The 17428-nt window shown below is 53.1% G+C and overlaps 1 pseudogene; it reads right to left on the bottom strand.

Annotated features, from left to right (window-relative positions):
* Positions 1-9659: 9659 nt before the first annotated feature.
* LOC149333632 (uncharacterized) lies at positions 9660-11784 on the bottom strand (annotated as a pseudogene).
* Positions 11785-17428: the final 5644 nt, after the last annotated feature.

Raw genomic sequence — 17428 nt, 5'->3', positions numbered from 1 at the left:
TGGTCACTGATGTGTGGTTAAGATGTTAAGCTTCGCCCCTAAGAATGGAACGCGACAGCGTCTTGCAACGCTGCCAAGGAGTCCATAGAACGCCATCGCCCATTCGGTTCTACGCCTCGCTCGTCGGTAAATTGGTTTTTGAGGAAAGGAAATGTATCTGTCTCTGATTTGTCGGTGGACACCTAAACCTCACCGGAAGGGAATGGAGGAGAATGAGAGTGAGTGAAGACACCGTATTCACTAGACGCGCCTTTGTTCATTCCAAACCATCGAGCTGGAATGGCGGAGTGGATAGCATGCTCGTCTGTCACGCCGAAGACCGGGGTTCGATTCCTGAGCTCGACCAATTTCTTAATCGGTTTTATTTATTTGAATGGCCTGACTAGTAAAGCTAATTAGGCTAATTGGGTAATTAAGCAATTAACTAAGCTCAGTCCCACTTACTTGGAGCATCACTATACGATCCCTTCAATTTGTTGGATGGTTACTAGCCAAAGTACAATTGGCCCCGTTTGAAATTCGCGCACTGTGTCGTCACGACCGTTTCCACCAATTGAAAAGCGTGACATTTTCTGTCGACAACTGCTGCTTACAACGACGAGACATTAAAGGCTTCCGCCTTAATAAGGGCTTCTTTGCAGTCACCATGTTCGGGTTTCGCCCCCACATGTCTGCACAGGACGTCCTCCTCCAGCTGCACAGGGATGCAATACGACCCACAACTATGCAACACAATGACAAAGCCATCCTCGCCCTTGATATGAAAGGGGCTTTCGACAATGTTAAACATGGAAGCATCCTGACCAACTTGAGTTCTACCCATTGTGGGGCTAGGACCTACGCGTATGTAAGAGATTTCTTGTCTAATCGCCAGGCCGTTCTTCGGATTAAGGTCGAGGAATACGGCTCTTACATCATGGGAACAGGGGTACCCCTCAGGGAGCGGTGTTATCACCGCTCCTGTTCAACATAGCTATGATGCGCCTCCCAAGCCAACTGGTTCAGGTGGAAGGTATTCAACACGCGTTATATGCAGATTGGTTTGGTTTCGTTGGTTTTTTGAGAAACGCAAATGGCGCAGTATCTGTCTCACATATCTCGGCGGACACCTGAACCGCGCCGTAAGGGAAGGGAGGAAGGTGGAGTTAAAGAAGAAAGAGAGAAAGAGGTGCCGTAGTGGAGGTCTTCGGAATAACTTGGACCACCTGGGGATCTTTAACGTGCACTGACATCGCACAGCACACGCGCGCCTCTTGCGTTTCGCCTCCTTCGAAACGCGGCCGCCGCGGTCGGGCTCGAACCCGGGTACTCCGGCTCGGTAGACGAGCGCCTTCCCACTGAGCCACCGCGGCTGTTCGTTAAATGCAGATGACATTACAATTTGGACCACTGAGGGGAGCCTTGTGGACATGGAGGACTGCCTTCAGCAGACCGTTTCCATAGTCAATGCGTATGCTATTGACTCTGGGCTCCAATTCGCTCCAGCGAAATAAGAGCTTCTGCATCTCAGAGCGAACCCAAGGGATAGGACAGCAATACACGTCTCTCTGTCACGAGGTCCTATTAGAGAGGCGGAGGAGCTCCGTATTCTGGGCCTTTTATTCACCAAGGACTCAGGCCGGACTCCATCATAGTGAAACTCAAGAGAGTAGGCGAACAGGTAGGGCGCATGATCCGCCGCGATTCCAACAAGCGGGGCGGTCTGTGGGGAAGGGACGCGCTTCGGCTCGTCTATGCCTTCGTGACTAGCCGGATCCTCTACGCCGTGCCATATCTCCGCACTACTAAGCAAGACGAGGCGCGAATAAACGTCATCATCCGCAAGGCAACTAAGCGAGCCCTGGTTCTCCCGGTGGCTACATCTAATGCCAAACTCAAGGCACTGGCGGCGCTAAACGGGAGACCCACCTCGTGAACCAATACACGCGGGTCATGCAGACAGCACCTTGTGGTGGTGGTGGTGAAAACATTTATTCAGAAGGGGCAGGAGGAATTTTTGGATCAGCCCGTAAGGGGCCGATCCTTACACGTGCTAAACCGCTTACACATCCAACACGACTGCACTCCAGAGTAGGCGGAGCGTATCCCAGTACTGTGGCGCCATATGCTCTGGGTCTCCCCGCTGCCCCGTAACATGGACACCGACATGCACAAAAACAGACGACAAGCGTGGGCTCGGGCTCTTGAGAAACACGGCTCCAGACCCATTGCATATTATGTAGACGTAGCAGGGCCATCGCCCACGCGATTTTACACGGCCGCTGTCGTTCACCGTGATATGCGCGTTGATGGACTCTCCTTTCGAGCCCCGAATTCAATGCGAGCCGAGGAAGTAGCGATTGCGCGTGCTGCCGCCCACGCCAATTCGATAATCATCATCACGGACTCCCGAAAAGCCTGTGATCATTACTTGGCAGGGGAGATCTCCCCCTTAGCTGCTTGTATTCTAAGACGCACTGCCACTGATCCAACACTGAAAAGAATCATTTGGGCTCCTGGCCACCAGGGCTTACGAGGTAATAAGGTCACTGACTCGGCTGCCCGAGCGCTTACTCACCGGGCTCCTCATCCCAGCTCTTCTGGCTCGGAGACTAGCCAGCCGCTGCTGCGATACAGGAAAATAATAACGCATTATAGCGACAACCACCGCTTTTTCCAGGCCCCTGCAAAGGGGCTCAGGAAGACGGTGCTCTACTCTGTCCTGCAATCACAAAACATTCCTGTCCTAACACGGGTGGGCGATGCCCGCACTGTGGGGAGAGCTGTGATATCTTCCACATGGTTCCTCGGCCGGAACCCCCTTCAACACAGCCGCGTCTGTCTTCGCGAAGTCGACAGCTACTTGTGGACACCACTCACACACAGGTGGGGCAACATTTACGCATTTTAGGGCCGATCCTCACTTGCGTTTCGTGGCGACTGCGCTAGGCCTAACGCCTACGCCGACGCTCGGCCGTGAGTGAGCCGCCCACCCGTGTCAAGATGGCTGCCCAAAAAGTAAAACGCGGCTACGACCCGGACGCCATGGCCTGGTCCGAGGTTCCTTCAGCTCCAACGCCTGAGAGTCCGGATTCTGCGCCCATCGAGAACCCGAGGCTCTTCAAACTAGTGGAACGCCGCTCCCGCAAGCGGCACGCCGCCTCCAAGAAAGCGCACGCCACGTCGGCAGGCCGCTCAAGACGGCACAACGCTGCTGCGCGCGCTGCAGCGCTTCACGGAGGGGCCCAGTCTAAGACTGGACCCTCTTGGAAACCAAAGCCACTGCCGCGTCTTCATCCAGAAGACATCGTCATCATCCTGAAGCCCCGAGTGACCGTCCCTCTCAGGGATGTCTACCAACATGGCGAGCTGGGAGCAGCGTTCGCGGCCTGCCAAGGCCGCAGCATCCCTCAGCCTGCTCCCCACATGGGAGCAAAACCTGATCGTTGCAGGCACCAGAGAGCCGCACGTCGCGGACAAGCTTCTGCGGGATTTTCAACTAACATCACCGCAGGGCCAGCTCTCCATGTACGGCCAGTTGAAACTCACTGGAGACGTGTGCCGCGGCGTCATCACCGTGGCCAAGCACGAGACCAGTGAGTCCGTCCAAAACAAGATCCAGTGGCGTGCTGGAGAGCTTGCCGATATCCGCAAGCTTGGCAAATCCGACGTCGCGTCGCTCACCTTCGTGGGAAAAGTGGTGCCGCGAAATGTGCATTATTTCTCTGAGGTGACCCTTGTGCGTGCGTACAAGAGAACCATTCCGGCCTGCGTGCGGTGCGGCACTGTGGGCCACCGAGCAGACACCTGACCCTGCCTGGATGAAAAGTGCGGCCTGTGTGGCCAAACGGCGCCGACCGTCGACGGAGTCAAGGCGCCGCATGAATGTACTCTGTCCTGTGCAGTCTGTGGCCAAGCCCAGGCTACCAACTCTTGCGACTGCACGGCGAAATTCCGGCAGCTCAAGGTGTATGGCCCCAAGGCTAAACGCCCAGAGGTGCCAAAAAACCAGCGACCTTGCAAGCAACCAAGTCATTCAAAACCAGGTGCCGGTGGCGGAACGCCGCGTGGTGCTCACGGCACCGACCACAAGACATCGTCACCTTCTTCACCGTCGGTGAAGCCAGCGCCCGGGAAGAAGACGGCGCCTCTACCGCCCAGCAGCAGAGACACTGGCCACTTGCCGGCCCTCAAGACAATTGGCGCTGCCGACGCCCGGGCATGAGCGCCTCAACACGACAAACAGGTGAGCAGCTGGGCTGAGATCGCCTTCCCATCCCACACCCTCCTCCGTAACCGTCTCCGCACTCGACGCGGAATACAAAAAACAGATAGACGTGCTCCGGGCACAGAATGAGCTTTTGCTCAACAAAATTCAAAGTTTAGAGTCAAAATTGGCGTCCGCCGCACCGAGCCCGCAGAACTCGGACGCAATGGAGAGCGACGCGGAGATCTCGCCTGCCCTCGTGACAGCCGTCTCTGCGATGGAGGAGCGCTTAACCCCTAAATTGCGATATATGATCGAGACCGCCATGGATCAGATCTTGACAAAGGTCAAATCTGCCGTTCCCGCGGTGGTCTCAAAACACATCTCGGACAACCCCCGCCTCCTCCGTCGGACGGGACCGATTAGGGACGTATCCCGCCCTTCAAAATTCAACCGTCTGATTATTGATTCGGAAAATGAGGACAGCTGCCCCGCTCCTTCCGTCATCACTCCCTTGATGGCGCAAGTAGCTGGCTCTGAGGCAGCCAATCCCTCCTCCTCCCCCCCCAAGAATTTTAAATCATGGCGAGACACCTTAATCAAAGGAGTACCGCCATCTCCAATTCGGCCATGTCAACTTCAATAACACAGTGGAACTGTAGAGGCTTTAAGGACCGCACTAAGCGGGCCAATTTCCGCCTCTACCTTGAAACTTTCGAGTCCTTACCTGCCGTGGTTGCCCTCCAAGAGCCAGGCCTGGGCGCCACAATTTCAAATTACACGACGTTCCAACAGGATTCCGCGTCTTGTCTTCTCGTTCACAAAGACTACACAGCCAACCTAGTGGATCTCGACCTCCAACAAGAGTACTCTTATGTAATGGTGACCCTCCTACCAGTCCGCCGCAGTGGCCCAGCGTTGCATATACTCAACGTGTACTGCTCTCCCAAACTAAAGCGAGTGACTTTTGCGGACCTCTTTAGCCGCGCGCTAAGAGTAGCGGGCCGCGATCCCCTGCTGATTGTGGGCGACTTTAACGCTCCCAGTCAGCAGTGGGGGTATCGCAAGGAGGAGTCGCGCGGGCGTAAGCTGGCGGAGCTTGCTTCCACGTTGGGTCTCACCCTCCACACGGTCCCTGTCCACCCAACCCGGCAAGGAAATTCCGTGACACGGAATACGTGTCCGGACTTAACCTTCACTCGCAACATACGACACGCAGACTGGCTGAACACCGAGGAGACCCTCGGTAGCGACCACTGAATCATTAACACTACACTACGCACACGCCCCCTGAAGCGTCGCAGAACACAAGCCCATATCCCAGATTGGACGAAATTCAGGCAAAATTTAAACTCACTTGATAATACACCCATTTCCGCGCAAGGCTACACAGCATGGTCCCAACAGCTGCTGGCACACCTTTCCTCGCATGAAACACATATTCAGCTCTCAGAGGCGGTCACGGACGTGGATCACCACCTTCTACACCTCTGGGAAGCCCGTCGCAGCCTCGTCCGCCGTTGGCGACGGCAGAAACAGAATAGAAAGCTTAAAGCTCGAATTGCCGACCTTACCCAGAAAGCGGCAGAGTACGCGGCCCAACTCGCCGACTCCAACTGGGTAGATAGGTGCAACACGGCCGCGCGACAAATGTCCAGCCGAAACACGTGGCGTCTCTTTCGAGCCCGAATCGACCCAACCCAAACACGAACCGAAACACAAAAACATTTGCAGCGAGCCCTGCACGCTTTTCCTGGCAACACGACTCAACTGGCACAGAAACTTCGGGACCAGTATCTGTGTACAGCCCAAGACCCCCGTGGATCTGCGTACTCTTATGCAGGCAGAGAGAACACGGAGCTGGATCAACCTTTCCAGCTCCATGATCTGCGGGAGGCTCTCGCCAAAATGAAACGGGGCACTGCGCCAGGACGGGATAAGGTCACCGTCAAGCGTTTGACGAACCTGCCCGACTTGGCATACCAGTCCCTCCTGGAATACGTCAATGCCATTTGGCGCGGGGATACCCCCCCTGCCAATCGAATGGAAAACGGCTTTGGTCACTTTTATTCCTAAAGCTGGCAAACCAATTGACACAGATAACCTCCGCCCCATCTCTCTCACCTCATGTGCGGGCAAACTAATGGAGACGATGGTGAGGGATCGGTTATCTACATATCTTGAACACAAACAAGTCTTTGCGAGCACCATGTTCGGATTCCGCCCACAAAGATCCGCACAGGATGTCCTCCTGCAACTCAATCGGGAAGTCCTTGACCCCCTCGAATGCCCCCGTAATGACCGGGTAGTACTCGCCTTGGATCATAAAGGGGCATTTGACAATGTAACACATGAGATCATACTCACTAACCTAAGTCACACCGACTGTGGCCTCAACACATTCCAATACATAAGCCAATTTTTAATGGATCGTCAATCCTACATTCGAATTCAAGATAGAGACCATGGTCCTTACCTACTCGGCACGCGGGGAACCCCTCAAGCTGCGGCACTTTCCCCGCTGCTCTTCAATCTGGCCATGATGCACCTGCCGGCCCAGCTGAGTGGTGTCGCCGGCGTGCAGCACGCCCTGTACGCCGATGACATCACTCTGTGGGCCACGCAGGGCAGCACAGGAGACATTGAAACCAGCCTGCAAACAGCAGCGACGATAGTAGACAAGCTACGCCCGCCGCTGCGGTCTTCAATGTTCCCCTCAAAAATCGGAATTTGTGCACCTCCGCCCCTCACAGAAGTGCACAACTAAAATATCTCTCTCTCTCTCTTGAGAGTGATCCCATACGCGAAAGCGATGAGATACGGGTACTCGGAGTCTACATCCACAAACACAGGCGGCCAGACACTACATTCGCCAAACTCCGTAAGGTTGGGGACCAGGTGGGCCACATGGTCCGCCGGGTCTCCAATAAACGCGGAGGGTTACGAAGTAAGGATGCCTTGCGGCTGGCAAGCGCCTTCGTAACTAGTCGAATTCTCTATTCGACTCCTTATCTCCACCTACGGAAACAAGAGGAGGACGCCATTGAGGTCATTCTTCGCAAAATTGTTAAACGTGCCCTTGACCTCCCCATCACTACTTCAAACAGCCGGCTTATGGCTCTTGGGGTGGTGAATACTTTCCGGGAGCTCCGGGAGGCGCACTTTAAAAACCAGTACACACGCTTGTCGCTAACGGAGTCGGGTCGCCGCCTTCTTGATCGACTCCATATCCAACACGCCCCTCCAATGGAAGACAGCTTTCGCATCCCGAACTGTGGAGACGTGCCCTCCACGTGCGGCCTCTTCCAGAAAACATGTCACATGAAGACCATAATGGTCGGCGCCTGGCACGAGCGGAAGCGCTAGCCCGATATTATGGCAACAAAACAGGTGTATACTACGTGGACGCCTCCGGCCCTCACCACGGGGGATGGTATACGGCCGCGGTAGTTCACAACAGCAACACAGTTAACGGCCTAACTTTCAGAGCCCGCAGTGGAACACAAGGAGAAGAGGTCGCGATTGCTCTCGCGGCCTCACATTCCAATTCAAAATACATAATCACCGACTCTTGAGGGGCCTGTCGGAACGTCGAACAAGGCTGCACTCCCTTCCTAGCCTATCGAATATACCAAAATTGCATACGGGATACGGACCTCGCACACACCCTAACCTCATATGGGCCCCTGCTCATCAGGGGTTGGCAGGAAACGAGGCAGCAGACGCAGCCGCCCGCGCGCTCTCTCACCGGGCTGTTTTCTCCTCCCCATCCGATCAGGAACCCGATTTTAGTCCGGTATATACATTCAAAGATATTACAACATATTATCAAAATTGTCATCGCCTTTACCCTAGCCCATGTAGAGGCCTGAAGAAGGCGGATGAGCGGCTCCTTCTCCGCCTTTTCACCAATACATTGCTGTGCCCGGCAGCGCTCAAACATTTTGACCCCTCCTTTAGCGGCAGCTGCCCACACTGTAGTGCAGTGTCTTCTGACACCTATCACATGGTGTGGGCCTGCCCCTCCAACCCCGCTATTCCCCCCATCCCCAGCCCAACCCGGGAGGACTGGGAGGCGACCCTGCTCGGCTGCCACGACTTACAGGCCCAACAAGCCTTAGTCGGGCGCGCCCGGGCAGCGGCAACCGCCACTGGGGTCCCATACTAGGGACCTCCACCTAGTGTTTGTAAGGATCGGTCCCTTACGGGCTGATCCAAACATACCTCCTGTTCATTCGTAATAAATGTTTTCACCACCACCACCACCACATGGTGTCGGCATGTACTCAGAATCCTCACCTCCCCCTTCCCCTAACCCTTCCAGAGAGACATGGGAGACCGCCCTCCTCAACTGCTCCTCGCTTGAGTCCGAAGGGGCTCTGGTGAACAGGCGAGAGACGGGACCTCGTCATGCGGTGTCCCGGACTAGGGACGCCGACCATGTAGCGGGGCCACTCTGCGGCTCCCAAACTCTATTTCATCATATAAAAGTTTTCACGCCCCTTCTTCCTGTACGGTGCGGTTCGCGTGTCCACCGCGAGGGTTGCTAGGCAACCGCTCTTGCAGCAGCAACAACAACAATATAAAAGCGCGTTTCAGGCGTCCACTGACCCAGGGAGCCAGTTATGGGCGCTTGCTTTCCTTCAAATGATCGGAGTGTAACGCGTCAACGCCAACTGCAATGAACACAATGAATGGCGAACGGACAACGGCGACGGCGAGGACGAAGCCGCGATACAGGCGCCAAAGAGCTCACTCTAGAACACTGCAATCAGAATAGGAACCGCAGTCACCAAAGACAATAAAAATCGCACATGCGGGAAGCCCGCCACGTGCCAAGCGGTTCGGGAAAGCGGCGGTAGGTTGACCTCAAGGCTTTCGCCAAGCACACTTTAGAATTTCCAAAGTGTCTTCGCTAATTTGTTTCCTTTTGTCTTTTAGTCACAACAAAAAAAAATTTCTCAAAATTGCTGAAAAATCAAAATTGTAATTCAGGAAAGGAAGTGAGAGGTACACTGCCGGCGACGCGATGGAGAGCGCACGGCCGCGGCGGTTGCTTCGGTGGCGGCCCTGGAGCACCCGCTGTGACCCGTGTGACGTCACGCGCTCCTCGCGCATGCGCAGCTCAGCCTTTCCAGAGCTTCGCAAAAAGGCTCAGCGACTAGCGTAGTGTTGCTTTCGCAACAAAAAATTGCCGACGAATATCTTACTTCCTAATGCGAAATTTGAGCGCTGCTCATCAGCTGCTTCAGCTATTCTATAGATTGAGGCAAAAGATTCGTGCAAGACATATATGTGCAATTGCAGAAAACTTGTTATTTTTCACACATTTTCCTTCAAGAAACACTACACTACCAGTTCTTCATTGCCGTAGAAGCTTTGTGGTCGGAGAAATGGATGGATATATTGTTGCCGTGCTGCACCAATGCCTGCTTCGTAGTAGTATAGTAAAAGACCTTTATTCCACCATAAGTTATAGGCCGAGCATGTCGACCGCCTGGGCGACTAGAAGTCGCTGTTCTTCTTTCCCTTCAGCGCCAAGCCAGTCGAGACAAGTGGTGATGGATAGAAACGGTGGGGGGGGGGGGGGAGGGGGGGGAACCCGACTGCTCAGCAGCCGGTCAATAGAAGAGGCAATGGGCCAGGTACGCATAGAGAAAGGGGCAGCTGGGACAGGAAGGGTCCGACCGATAGCGATAGAGAAAGAGGCTGGACAGGGTGATAACTGCATTCATTTGGATGTGCCGAAGAAGGCGAGACTCCGGCACCGTGAGTGATGGATGAGCGGGATGGTAAAGGAGTTTGTCGAGGCGGAACTTAAGGTAGACCTCTTTATGGTGCAGCGAAGGGTGAGTCTCCCAGCGTCCTTCGAGGGCTTGGGCCAGGGGATCAACGGTGCCCGGAAAAGTGTGTCTCCGGCGAGCTGATGGGCCAGGTCATTGCCGTCAATCCCTGAATGCCCAGGGACTCAGCGGAGGAAAACGATGGAAGGCTGCAGTGCGGAGACCGCTTGTTTGACCTCCTGTTGGAGAGACGGGGCCAGGGTGCGTTCCTCTATGTGGTGTATAGCGGCTTGTGAGTCTGAATACACTGTGTATTCTTGGAGAGAGGGAAGTAGGGCAAATGACTGGAGGGCATGCGCAATTGCGAGGACCTCGAGGGACAATGCGTCTGGAGGGTGTAGATACGGCCCGCTGGTGAGGGTTTCAGGAGCAGGGAGGTGTGGATGGTACAGGGCGTAGCCGCAGGAACCTCGTGGAGCCATGAAGGAGGCATCCATGTAGGCTACAGCCTGGATATCAAAGAGAGGAGAATGGTGCTGCCCGGCTGCATGACGACGGCCGGCGTGCAGGACGTAGGACATGTTGGTAGAGAGGGGGAGGATACGGAGGTTGGGAGCGGGGGTGGGAATAGGAGAGGTAAGCGGGGAGATTAGAATGGGCGAGATACCCGCTTGAGTCAATAATCACTGACCTGGACGGGTAAGGGAAAGCCGAACAAGATGCGAGTCACGATGGAGACTGAGAAGAGAACGAAGAGGATGGAGGAGGCCTGTGGCAAAGAGCTTAGCGGTAGAGGTAGTGATAGGAATGTTGAGAGCTGCCTTGTAGAGGCCCACAAAGGCAGTCTCGAGAGTGTTGAGTCTGAGTGAAGGAAGCGTAGGGTGGAAAGTAGAAGACCTTGTTGAGGGCTAGCGCGTGGGCGACTCAGCACGCGTGAGCCTCGTGGAGACCTGAGCATCGAGTGACCATGCGCCGCAGGAGGTGAGTTAAAGAGTGGCAGGTAGTGACAGCGCGGTGGAAGGCTTGCACATTCTTGGCCGCATGCAAACGGAAGCCAAGAACTTTGTACTGTGTGACAACAGGAATCGGGGAGCCAGAAAGGTGGAGAGAGATGAAGTGGTTGTGTGAGCACTAGTAGGAGGAATGGTTGAGAAGTAGAAGCTCGGATTTCTCAGGAGCATGAGAGAGGCCAGCGGTGGTGAGAAAGGAATCTATGAGATCTAGGCCACGTTGTAAGGTGTCCTGTACGTGACCGGGAGAGCCAGATGAACACCAGAGAGTAATGTCATCGGCGTAAAATATATGATGCAGGTCGGGAATTTCAGCTAGCTGGGAGGCGAGAGGGGCCATAGCGAGATTTAAAAGGATATGAGAGAGAACAGCACCTTGAGGTGTGCCACGGGTGAGGTGGTGTGGGTCAGACAAGTGGGTGTCTACTAGAAAGCGAGCCACACGTTTAGAGAGGAACGAGAATATATAAGAATACATGTGGGAGCCACAGTTCGAAGAGGCGAGTTGAGAAAGCAAGTGGTCGTGGCAAACACCGTCAAAGGCCTTGCGAACATCGACGGTCACAAGTGCATGAATTTGAGTGGGTATAGGTGACAAGGAGGTCTGCTGGAGAACCAGAAACATGTCCTGTGCACAGACGCGGCGTCGGAAGCCAATGAGAGAATGGGGGAAGTACTCCCGTGAATCAAGAAAATTAGAGACTCTAGTCAGAGCCATTCGCTCAAGGGTCTTACCAACGCACGACGTCAGGGAGATTGGGCGGAGGTTAGAGAGAGATGGAGGTTTGGCTGGCTTTGGAATCATGATTGGCTTTGGCTCATGATTTGCATTCATCCATTGATGCTTGGGGACAAATTGATGCCGTTTTTCTCGATTTTTCAAAACATTTCGAACGTGTTCCTCATCATAGGCTTATACTCAAACAAACTCAGTTGAATATTCACCCTACTGCTGTTACTTGGATTGCGGACTTCCTCAGCGCTAGACTGCAGTTCACCTCCGTTAATAACTACAACTCCACTCACTCTGAAGTCACTTCTAGGGTACCACAGGGGAGCGTCCTTGGCCCACTCCTTTTTTTAGTATATATTAATGATCTACCCAACTCTGTGTCTTCTCGAATTAGGCTCTTTGCCGACGACTGCGTAATATACCGAAATATTTCATCTATCACTGACCAACAATGTTTGCAAACTGACCTTGATGCAGTAACCGCATGGTGCACGGCTTGGCTTATGCCACTTCGTACTTCCAAAACTAAGTTTTTATCTTTCACTCGCAGCGCTCGCACTCCCCCAATTTATTTTCTAAATAACAACTCTGTCGAACTTGCCGCTACCTACAAGTACCTTGGAGTTCATCTGCAATCTGAATTAACATAGCATAACCACATTAATATAACTTTAGCATCCGCCAACCGCTCAATCAGCCTACTAAAGCACAACCTCAGACAGGCTCCCCCCAACCTGAAGAAACTTGCGTTCCTCACACTCATTCGTCCGAAGATTGAATATGCATCAGCCATCTGTGATGCTGAACAAGCCTATCTCATAGCAAACATTGAGTCCTTGCAGAACCGTGCTGCGCGTTTTACTTTTTCAGACTACTCACATACTACCAGTGTCACTGCCCTAAAAAATCGTGCCGGATTAGAAGACTTGTCTTTCCGCCGCAAATTATCATGACTAGCTCTTTTCCATAAACTGTATCACCATCCACCGCTCCACCACGATTTTTTCCTATCACCATCAGCCTTCTTTCCGCGGCTCGACCATCCGCACAAAGTTAAGCGCATCGCGTGTCGTTCAACTGCATTTGCGAAGTCATTCATACCACGCACTATCATAGTGTGGAACGACCTACCGGCACCCATAGCCACTGAATCTAACGCCTCCACATTTCTCGATCTCATCCGCAGTGACGTTCACATTTGAAATATACTGTTGACTGGAATGTATGCGATTGCTTCTGTCTCTCTTTATGGGCAATACGTACACGCTGCGTACGTTCATTTCTGTTATGCCTTATTGTTTTCCTAAACATATTAATATAATGCGTTCTATTAGCCTGTTTCTTTATCCTCTGGTGCTTAATTATTTTCGCATGTTATATTTAGCCTATTTATTGTTCATTTACATGTTAATAATGTTCCTGTTGCATGTGACCCCCCCTACAATGTAATACCCTCGAATGAGGGCCTTTAGGGGTGTGTTGAATAAATAAATAAATAGAAATAAGCAATGCTGGAACGCCAGCAACGAGAGCAGCAGCGCATTTCCCACCATCTACAACAGCAGATCCACGCCTTGACCCAAACCCTCCAGACAACCACCACCTCTCTTACCTCCAAGATTACCAAGCTAAATGAGCACCTTGCCACGTTAACCACTCCCTCTTCCAGCGCCCAGGTCGCCCGTTTGGCTGACCTTGTCGAAACCACCACACAGGCTTGGTTCAACTCGCTTGGTTCAGCTGGAAACTTCGGTTCTCCAGATTCTTACCACCCTCCAAGCACAAGTAAAGCAATTGGAAGCCTTCACTTCTATGCTCCAATCCGTCCATGAGTAACTGCCCCCGGACAAAAAGAAGGAACGCGTACCCTCGCGATCCTCTACCTCTTCTCTATCATAGTGGCGTTTGGCGAGGACCTCGAGATTGTGCAGTGGAAATGCCGAAATTTTTGCCACAATAAGACCCCCCTCCACCAGTATCTCCTTACCCGCCCTCCCTGCCCCATTTTCTCCTCCTCCAGGAGACTCGGTAGGCCCGCAATGTCCCAGGCTACCACGCCTACCATGCCACTACGGCCACACCACTTGCGTATATTTATGTACGCAGTGAAGTGCTCGTAGAGCCAATTGACATCCCCTCCACCCTCCTTACATATTTAGTTGATGTGGTTTATTACCACCCTTCTTTCGCATCTAACTCGTGATTTTGTCTTTTTACAACCCCCCTGTCACTTCCTCTTTATTTTCTGGTCCCGGCAAATTCCTTCACTCTCTTCCTTCTACCTCTCATCTCCTCTTTGGTGGTGACTTCAATGCCCTTCACACACTCTCGGGCTACCCAAAAACCCTCAAACCCGGTCGCCTCCTACATTGTCTGGCCCAGGAACGCCACTTCACCCTTCTTAATACTCCTGGCTCCCCTACTCGAGCGGGCACTGCCTCACCACGCCCCACGAAACCCGACCTCACTTTCTTTCGGGGTTCACTTTCCTTTTATTGGCAGGTGACAGCCGAAACACTTCTCAGTGACCACCTTCTCATCCATATTACCATCTCTCTTTCTCGCATCCCTCGCTGTCATCCGGTTATTCACACTGACTGGCATGCTCTTCGCACTAATCTCGCCTCGCCTCTGACTCCTTTCAATCCCACGACGACTGGACCTCCTTTCTCTGCAGCGCTTACGTCCCGCATCCGTCGCGTTCACTCTCGTCATCCAATCTCAGACATATATCCTCACGTTCTCCGTTTATGGCGTCGCCGTAAACGTCTTCAAAGCACCTTTCGCTGCCAACCACACAATGCCCAACGTTCCTTCCGGATCACTGCTCTGCGGGCCGAGATCGTCGCCCACTGCGCCTCACTCGAGCACTCTCGTTGGAGTGCTCTTTGTGATGGCCTCGACTCTGCATTGCACTCGCGATCCCCATGGTCTCTCTTTAAATTCCTCCTTGGCAACAAGCCTGCCCTTGCTCCCACTCTAGGTAAAGCCCTCACTCAGGGGACTCCCTCCGAAGTTTTTGATCAACTCGCCTCTCTCTACCTCCCGCCCTTTCTGGCACCCTCCTACCTGATGCACACAGGTGGACCTAACCCCGATCTGGACCACTGCTTCACTCTCCGGGAGCTCGAATCTGCTCTGGCTGCTAATGCTACGCGCTCGGCTCCCGGTGAGGATAACATTACATGCACCACACTTCGTAACCTTCCTGACTGGGCCAAAGAATTCCTCTTTCAAAACTACAATGAGGCCTAGGAGAGTGGCTGCTAAAGACGAGGTCAGTACAAGTTTTTCGCGCGGTTCTCACAGCAGTGTGAGGCGTTACGAGCGAGAGGAACGGGGTGTTTTCCCGGGGTAAAAAATTCCTGTTTGTCTTTATACGTACTCTAAAGTCCCCACCCACCCTGCCAGAATGACGTATGTTTGGATCAGCCCGTAAGGGACGTATTCTTACAAACACTAGGTGGAGGTCCCTAGCTTGGGACCCCAGGGGCGGTGGCCGCCGCCCGTGCGCGCCCGACTAAAACTTGTTGGCCCTGTAAGGCATGGCAGCGGAGCAGGGTCTCCTCCAAGTCCTCCCGGGTTAGGTTGGCGATGGGGAAATGACCGGGTAGGAGGGGCAGTGCCACACCATGTGTCAGCAGCCGAGTACCATGACCAGTGAGCCACCGCGGCGGCTATATTTCGATGGCGACGAAACGCACTACGCGCCTGTGTGCTGAACAATGTCAGTGCACATTAAAGATCCCCAGGTGATCGAAATTATTATTTGCAAGTCGTTATACGGCTCGTGAGGAGGAAATTTCTGTGTTGTAGTTATCTACGCCAGATAGTCCGAAAATCCCCGTCACCGCACCACGCCTTAGGAAGTGGTTACATCATCAGGAGAGAAAAACATTGTCCCGAATGTCGTTTCGATATTATTGTCTCGAAGTACGTTTTGAACCCAAGCCTGCGCGCCGCGATTGGTGAGTGGTTAATGCGCTCGTCTACCCAGCCAGAGTACCGGAGTTTGGACCAGACCACGGCAGCCGTATTTTGATGGAGGCGGAAGGCAAAAGGCACCCGTGTGGTGCGCGATGTCAGTGCACGTTAACTATCGCCAGTGGTAGAAATTATTCCGATCTCCACTACACCACCTCTTTCTCTCTTCTTCTTTCTCTCCCACCTTCCTCCCTATCCTTAGAGCGCTGTTCAGGTGTTCACCGAAATATGTGAGACAGACACGGCGATTACCTTTTCCCAAAAACCAATTTACCAACCCAAGCCGGCGCGAACAGATCAGCTTCGCTCGTCAGTTCAACAGAGTTCGGAGCTATCACCTCACTACAATACCCCACTACTCCGTACGCGAATCTGCCAGTCACGCGCGCTGTGTTTGCCTGGGGTACGCGCCTGAGCAGTCGCAAAGAGCGGACGTGTCTCACGTCGGCTCCGCCCAATTTATGATCCTTTCCCGAAGCATTTGTTGAAGCGCAACAACACCATCTGGCCACACTTCCAGAACAACGAGGAGCCCCCCACCCTAATTCAGGTGGGACCGTTTTCCGAAATCCTACGAAAATTAGAAGTCTGAGCGGATCGCGCGAGTAGGTAAGCCTAACAGTTAAGGAGCGTTTATAGTCCGACGTGTTCAGCGCGCGGGCGAGCTTCGCCTGCAAACAGTCGCGCTACGCCGGTTTCGCTGCGCGGGTTTACAGCGACGTATCGTAGGGACTGCCATCTTTGATCACGTGGTCACGCCGCCATTACACGCCTCCTGACCGCTCGCTGCGCGCCTCCTTGAGGCAGCTGCTGTGGCTGATGGTTCGGCTCCGCCAGGCAGTGTTTCGGCTGATACTGTTGTAAAGGAGTGGGAAGGCTACACTACGGTTTGTAAAAAGTTTCGAACGACATGTCAGAACCCCTAATGTGATCATTTTAGACATGGAAATGTGATCGGGCTTCATGTCGCGGAGAACGTCTGAGCTCTCCGCCTTTTCGAGCCAACGAATGAATCTCCTGAATGGTTGTCTTTGCAACCTTTGAGAGCTTTGCTTGATGTTTTTTGCTGCTATTATCTAAAACTGCAAGGTTTAATGGTACTGCGGCAGCGCAGGCCATTGTCGTATTGTGTACACGGATGCAGAAATCGCTCTAAAACACTCGCATGCACATCGTACGCATCTATTTACAACCTGTTAGCGGTGCTTAGAAAACTTAAAATATATTATACATGGTTTCTTAAGCACAGAAAGGCGACAGAAATAGACACAAAAATGGTAACTAATCATATAAGCAGTACCGTGCATCAAACCGCCTTCACAAGCTGGCGGGCAATCGTTTCGAAGGAATCCGCGATATAATTGTTATAACGCGCGCATGGAAACGAGTTAATACTGCACTACGTTCACAATCATGTCATTCTCACATACAAAATTCAAGCCGCCGCGGTGGCTCAGTGGTTATGGTGCTGGGCTGCTGACCCGAAAGATGCGGGTTCGATCCCGGCCGCAGCGGTTGAATTTCTTTGGAGGAGAAATTCTAGAGGACCGTATACTGTGCGATGTCAGTGCACGTTAAAGAACCCCAGGTGGTCAAAATTTCCGGAGCCCTCCACTACGGCGTCTCTCATAGCATTAGTCGCTTTGGGGTGTTAAACCCCATAAGAGAGAGAGAGAGAAAACTTTATTTACAGAGGAATTCGGGGCACGCCCCAGGGTCCCCGCACGACCCC

The sequence above is a fragment of the Amblyomma mixtum genome, chromosome 8, assembly GCF_055824585.1.
Source record: "Amblyomma mixtum isolate Tamu chromosome 8, ASM5582458v1, whole genome shotgun sequence".
In the NCBI taxonomy this organism is placed as follows: Eukaryota; Metazoa; Arthropoda; class Arachnida; order Ixodida; family Ixodidae; genus Amblyomma; species Amblyomma mixtum.
Note: the sequence above shows the minus strand (reverse complement) of the source record. Positions and strands in the feature narration are given on the sequence as shown.